At 31.4% G+C, this 7,616-nt stretch overlaps 1 long non-coding RNA gene across 4 annotated transcripts; it reads right to left on the bottom strand.

Moving 5' to 3' along the window:
- Window positions 1-1,781: 1,781 nt before the first annotated feature.
- LOC114076320 lies at window positions 1,782-5,878 on the bottom strand. Of its 4 annotated transcripts, XR_003577130.1 has the most exons (5): window positions 5,778-5,876; window positions 5,584-5,700; window positions 3,528-3,588; window positions 2,726-2,799; window positions 1,782-1,999 (listed from the first exon to the last, which is right to left on the bottom strand). It is a non-coding gene; the product is annotated as an uncharacterized LOC114076320 (long non-coding RNA). The 4 variants fall into 4 exon arrangements; XR_003577128.1 differs by having other exon boundaries at window positions 1,782-2,153; window positions 5,584-5,878; XR_003577127.1 differs by having other exon boundaries at window positions 5,584-5,878.
- Window positions 5,879-7,616: the final 1,738 nt, after the last annotated feature.

Raw genomic sequence — 7,616 nt, 5'->3', positions numbered from 1 at the left:
CGACGGTCCGTCCTGCCATTTCGTCGCGAAGTTCAGAGAGTCGATCTCAGTACCCAAATTTCTGAATTCTAAGTGTTTTGGAATGAGACCCCCTCGACGGTCCGTCGTGCCCATGACGGTCCGTCGTGGGATCCGTCGACCCAGACAGTGATTTCCAGAAATTACTCTGCTGCTCCAAACGACTAAACAGGTCGTTACACATTTGATTAACTACTCATTCAAATTTCAATCTTTTAAACTCATCTCCATACATCCCCCACACCTCTGCAATACTTTTAAACTCATCTCCATCCCCCACACCTTTCACTTTCTTCTTTCATTTTTCTTTTCTTTCCAACAACCCTCGAACTCCTATAAGTAAAAAGGAGAGATAAATTCACTTTCAAGTTCCAACAAAAATAAATACAACACCATAAAAAATCTGAGGCTGAGCACATCTAGGCCTCAGACGAGACGTTGAGAAGACGGAAGGTGGTCGGCGGCGCTCTCAGTTGAATCTTGAAGACGACCAGAAAGATGAAGAAAGCTTCAAGACGACGAGAAACGGAGAAAAATGAAGAAAGGCGAAAGCTTGAAGAGTGAAGACTGAAAACGGATCAAAACTCAAAAGTTTAATTTGGGGCTTAGGGTTTACAATTTAGTATTTTAATTGTTAGTGTCTTAGTGATTTAAAATTTTAGTAAAAATTAGTTATGTTCACTGTAGTGCATAAGTCAATTCATTATTTCATTTTAAAAATGAAAATATTATGAGTAAAATTCAAAAATATATAATATAGGTAATATAAATTAAATATTTTTAAATTTATTAAATAAAACTTCGGTTCTTCGGTGCACCGAAGTTTCGGGATACTTGCATCGATCTTCGAACCGAAGAATCAAAATTTCGAGAAAAAAAACTGACACTGAACCGAAAAATTGAAGAACCGACAGTGAAAAACCAAAATTTTTCGATTCGGTTCGATTTTTCGATATTTTTGCCCACCCCTAAAGTATATTATATATAATTCTATGACAAATCAATTATTGATCCCATATATTTATACTATTTTAAAATTTATCCCGTTAATTGGTTATGTGTTTTCTTAACTAAAATTATCGGTCGTTATTTATCAATTCTTACATTATCAACTCTATATTCTTCTTTTTTTATCTCTTTACAATTGTGCTATTTTTATTGTCTTATTTAAGTCACAATTTTTAAAGATAAAATAAATATTTTATGGAGATAAAATAAGTTAAATAAAACTATATGAATACTTATGTTTAAAAAGCATTATATATAAGTAAAAGGTATTGTTCTATTTTTGTTTTCTTATTTAAGTCACAGTTTTTAAAGATAAAATAAATATTATTTTGGAGATAATATAAGTTAAATAAAACTATATGAATACTTATGTTTAAAAAGCATTATATATAATTAAAAAGAAAATTACTTACATGAAAGATTGTAGGATTATATTAAATATGTTGTAGAAGTAATAAACATAGATAATTGTTAACAGTATAAAAGTAAAAATATTTTTCACATTATTATTATAATCAATCAAATACAAATTAAATATAAAATAAAATGAATTTGTGGATCACACATGAAACAAAACTTTTTGTGGCTTTTGAAAAGAAAAATTGGATTCTTCTAGAAAACTATTTTGACAATTAATTATACAATTATAAATTTAAAACTTTCCTCATAATAATGATTAAAATTACCAAATTGTCATTGGTCGTCCTCATAATGACTCTTCTATATAATAGACTAGATAAGCAACAAAGCACGGGCCCAACACAATTGATATCCTCTTCATGTACTCGTACTTGGATCATAATTCATAATTACAAACTTCGGTACGAATACTAAAAAGTTAAAAATTAGATGTGTCTTGATATATGAAACTATTTCTATCTGAAATCTTGGACAAATGTGGACCCAGATATGGTGCCATGTCAACTGAAGCAGTCGTCAGTCGAATGTTCTTGTTGGGTGTATTCCTGCAACACTTTAGTTATAATTCTATGAATTCTTCTTGTTTACCATGGTAAGCACTCTTGAACTTGATGCAATCATCTTTGATCTAGATTATAAAGACACCTACAGTGGAAGACAATGCGACAACACTTGGGCCAGATCTATGTATGTATATTCTATGCCTTCTGAAATTATAAAGAACAACTTACAGAATTACAAACGATCAATTGTGATTTTCCTAGAAATAATAGTAATAAGAATGTTATGTTTTCTCCTAAGCAGTGACAAATGATACAACACATGGTCCAAATGAGTCTCTATCTTCATTTCTTAAGATATACTTGAGATTTATGTTTCTGCTAAGGGCATATTAAGTGCACAACAACCTCATATCATTCAAATTTAATTGGGTTTGTTCCCCTCTAATTTTTATTATATAAACGTAATTCACGTTTTTACTCTTAGAAGAATTCACAAGTATCAAACGTAATTCAATTTTTTTACTCCTAGAAGAATTCACAACTGGAGATTATAGATTCCGACAAAGAGTTTTTAGATGTTACCATCGTTTACTTTACATTTTGACATAATTACACATAATTTTTATTTCGGATAACCAATGCCAAGATCATTCACACCCCGACATGAACGTCAATTGTCAAACACGATACATTATCTTACAAATAGATTTATTGATATTTAAGCATGCCACAACATTCTAACCCAAATTTTTCAAAATAACTTGAACGGAACCTACCTTGGAGAATTCTTGCACATCATTTGTTGGCATTGAGGTAGACCAAATGCTTAAAGCCTTAGACAAATCAACTCCTGCAGCACACAAATGAACATTCATATGATAACAAAAGATAGAAGGGCATATACAAACAAAAGCCCTATATACACTCAAAGCAATGTTTGTTGAAACTATAATACTCAAACATACAACACCCATTGATTGTTCAATACCAAAACTTTGATATTAATCAAGCCACTTTCATCCAATTTTATTTTAGCTTTAGATTGTATACTAACAAACCACTGAATTGATTGAGATCAAAGTCTACAGATCCAGCATATTCACATGTTCTCAGGATCGCCTACATCATCATGTTTACATTGGGCAAGATGTTTTGGCTAGTCTTGGTAAAAAACACTACATAAAGGAACTAAGGGTCAAGATAAGTACAAAAATTGAAAGAAAGGTTGAAGCAAGGTGCAAACAGGAGTAGAGCACGGAGCTGAAAAACTACTATTTGTTACATCTCTGAGATGAATAAATAATGAAGTGTAATCTCTCTGATAGGACTCACAGTTCAATGAAAAGAATTGTGTCTCTAGTCGAACATTATATTTAAGAACCTGAAATTGAAATATTGACAATGTCTACTGAGTAAAATTTCTATTTATGTGAGTACAAAAGATATTTTAAGTGTCTACTAATCAAACATTCAAGGTGACAGCTCACAGCTGTGTCTTGTTGCCTATTCTTCTTAACTATCTAACATCGCATGTGTACTGAAAATAAACTTAAAATAATCGCATGGTACTAAACTGACCTCAAAGTGTGGGAAATAATCAAGTCTGAGGTATGCATCAATTGAAGAGTAGTATATGTACCTGAAATTTATAACAAAATTAAAATGAACAGATAAGAAACAGCACAATCGTCTCATTCAAATAATGTTTTCCTAGTCACAAGCAACTATGCCATATGAATGCCACTGATTCATGAGCAAATTTTTGTAATTTTTTTAAGCTAATGGTAGAACACCAATGAAGGTCATCTGCAGAAAATTGATTGACAACTACCTTGAAGTATCTCTTATTCTTGTTTGACGATTTGACTTAGCAAAAAATATGTATATTATTGTCAATCTTGATCTCACAGCTTGTTTTTACCTTTTGTATCTTAATGGAAGAGATTGTGTAGCTTCAGTTCCATTCTTTATTTTTTAAGTTCCTTTACAAACAAAATATTTTTTTTTGTATCATTATATCCATCAACATTTCCAGAAAAGAAGAGTGTTGTCTTATTGGCTTTTGACATATGCTTTTCTTTTTTAATTTTTCATGTTGCAATGATATTCTTGATAATGCAAAATTCAAATGGTAAAGGCCTAAACTCTCATATTCACCTTCCTCAAATGAGAAGAAGAAATCATAAATTGAATAGTCTTTTTATTGGTACAAACATCATTGCAGAAATCCATCCTCAATGTGAATAGTTCATGATAACACGTATTAAGAGGATTCATGACTTAGTTCTAGATTAGGAATCCATCTAATATTGGTTCACACCCTGAATAACAAAGAATGATTCATAGCAATACAGAAAGTAAGAACAAACTAAAGCGAACAAAATTAAGAAGATCAAGCACTAAAATAATTTGATGTAGTTCAGAAGCATATATGTAAATGTCTATTTTTACAAAGAATATTTTATAGACATTCAAGATTACAAAGCATGGGACATAGAAAAAGCTGAAAAATAGGATGGACACTTTCATCTAATTTTCAAAATGTCTTTCTTTGATTTTAGAGATTAATACCAATGTATTAAAATTCACCAAGTAAACTTGAATACAATCAGTAAGATAATAAATAAAAGCATATAGTAGTCAATTAATATCAATGATGTTCCTATTATTGGCATAATATACCATTATACGTGTAATCCTATTGGAATGTATAGTTATTCCAACAAGATTGTCAGTTGTTGAGCTTTTGTGGAGACATCTTCTTCAACTTCAGTTCATTCAAGCAATGCTCTACTAACAACACTTACTTATTTTTTAATCTATCTTTATCAATTTACAGTTGGTGAAATAGAGAATGTGAATAAGGAGAAGTAAAAGAGATGAGAGAGTCTAGGTCTCTAGACATAGATTTATCATTTAATGTGTTAGACATAACACATAATAGACCATTATAAATCAATGGACTAAACAGACTTAACCTGTGCATTGAATTAATATTGGAAGGGATGCAATATTGAATTGTCCTTGTGAGTCCAAATGACAGAGTTGGAGGCATGGCAGCCTTGAGGAACTACGATTCCCAGTGACCATGTATCAATTAAAGCTCATAGTTTGTTGGCGCTGAAAGTGGTCGTTCCTAAGTACTCTTGAAAAGTTGAAGAAGGAGAATAGAAGCTCGCTCTGTTTTGGGGAATAGCCGATGACTCTACTTTTGTTTTGGAAAAGATAGTATGTTTTTGGGTCACACATGAGTGAGCACAGTTAAAGAATTTTAATGAATAATGAAAAGACAATTGATATTAGGCATTCGCCTATAGCTGAAGATAGCTCTCAAAGAACTTTACTAATGAGTCAACATAAAAATTAGTTGAGTCTGAGTATTAACATTAAATTACCAGAATATATGATATATTTTAAAATCTGAAAAGAATTCTAAAACAAGTGAAATTACAACCATAATCTGTTCTAACTAAGAGCAATGTATCCTTCAACTTTAACAAGCATGAAATTCAGCCAGAAAAATAAAATTTCTAAAGAGAACTTAGAATGACAAAAAATAAAAGTAATTATAATAATGATGCTAAAGATAAGTGAAAAAAAAACCCAGAAGATACAGGAGAAAAAAAGAGGATACCTGAACTTATAAACCAGTTGAAAGGATGAAGAAAAGTGAGCATTTCTTGATATTCGAAAGCTCCGAGGATGAAAGAGACACTTTAGTCATAAGCAAGAGAGAATGGATACTTGTATCCTGTAGGGATAAGAATTAGGATTATAATTGGAATATCATCAAGTGAAATGAATGATATTAGTACAAGTTCTTCATACTCGTGGCTTAACTCTTTCTCGAGAGTGCTTCTTGTTGTTTGATATTTGGAGAGATTGGTGAGGAAGAAGAGAAAAGAGAGACAAAAAGAACAATCTGGAATGGGAAAGAAATAAGAGTTTGTGGTTTCCTAAAAATAATCAGGCGTACCTAATTTATATTACCCTTAATAATTGGTTTATTTACAGGTTTGCCCTTAAAAATCAGGCATACCTAATTTTTACTTTACCCTTAATAATTGATTTATTTACAGATTTGCCCTTGATCACATGTCTATATAATAATAAATATATAGGTATGACCTGTGCTCAGCACAGGCCCAAGATTTATATTTTGCAATGTTTCCAATAACCACTTCGGCTTTAGTATCTCTAATTTTCTGTTATTTATCTTCATTAATACAACTTTTCAGACAACTTATAAGCTTCATTTTAGAGTAAAACTAAAAAATTTTTATGGGCAAACATACAAGCCTCTGTCTATCGGAAAATTAATTTCATTTTGTATATAGTAGTACTCGCTGAAGCAACAAAAAAATGGAAAAAATAAGAACTTACCGTTGAAGCAAAAATATCACAAGTTTTTGCTGGAATTTCTTAACATAACATTGTATTATAGTAATAACTTCATTGGGTCTTCCGATAATTATTTGATCTTATAATACAAGTTACTCATGAATGAAGTATGAGAGAACTTAAAAGGTTTTCATTTGGGATTAACAATGACAACTCGTTGAGTATTCTCTCTGTTGATCTACTTGGATGGTTAGAAGTTAGAACATACATGTTTTAATTTTGAACTCTTTATCTCCACATATGACATAAAAAATTATTCCACTATTGTACACATCAATCTCTAAATTTATCTTGAAAGCACCAGTTTTCCCTGCTGCAAATGCAGCAAAGCAAAGAGATGTCTCACCTATTGACCAAAAAAGAAAGAAGAATATATGTAAATATGGATCATCACATTAAAAAAACGTGTTTGAAGATTCATCGACTCTCACATTGAAGCAGTTAACACAGCTAGAGTTATGGTCAAGACTGACCTCCTGCGTAATCTTTCTCCAAGATCATCTTCCCACCATACCACAAAGCCAAAGCATAATTGCAGAAGAGAAGATCCAATGCCTAAGCCACTTGCAAGTACTTCATGTATACAAAATTTGTATGCCTTTGTAAGGACTTGTTATACTCCTCGAAAGCCTGTTTTTCACCTGTGAATGATGCAACCTACAAACATAAAGTGAGAGATAAATGAGAGAGATAGGTTTTGTGGAACAATAAGTGAAACAATAACAAGTGCTAGAAGCCACCGCTTGAATGCAATATCAAATCCTCTTATAAACATTGCTATTCACCTTATCATCTTCCCCACCTGACCATCTTTTATGAATAAGATGTCACCAGGCATTTTCCCAATAACTTCCATATACATGCTTTTTAAATATAACACCGTTAATCGCACAGCTTGTCGCTCTACAGTAAGCGTCCAACAACAATCTCTACCAAACAAATAACACAATTTTTTAGAAACTTTTGCTACTAATTCAGACTTGCAAACAATAAACAGAAACAAAATTTTGCTTAGTTAGTTAAGACTTAGGAAACATTGCTGCCACACCTGAACCAATGGACAAATAAACAAGTTTTTAACAATATTTGAAAAATAACATAGACTAACAGTGGAATCAAGGTTCATAATATGCAAATTTATAGTTATGTCGCTATTGAACACACAAACTTAAGAAGATTTTGCAACACCTTAACCATTATGCAAAACATCAACTTATACCAAGAAGCATCAACACTGTTATATATACCTATAAAACAAAACAAAAA

Source organism: Solanum pennellii, chromosome 3, assembly GCF_001406875.1.
Source record: "Solanum pennellii chromosome 3, SPENNV200".
Taxonomy (NCBI): domain Eukaryota; kingdom Viridiplantae; phylum Streptophyta; class Magnoliopsida; order Solanales; family Solanaceae; genus Solanum; species Solanum pennellii.
Note: the sequence above shows the minus strand (reverse complement) of the source record. Positions and strands in the feature narration are given on the sequence as shown.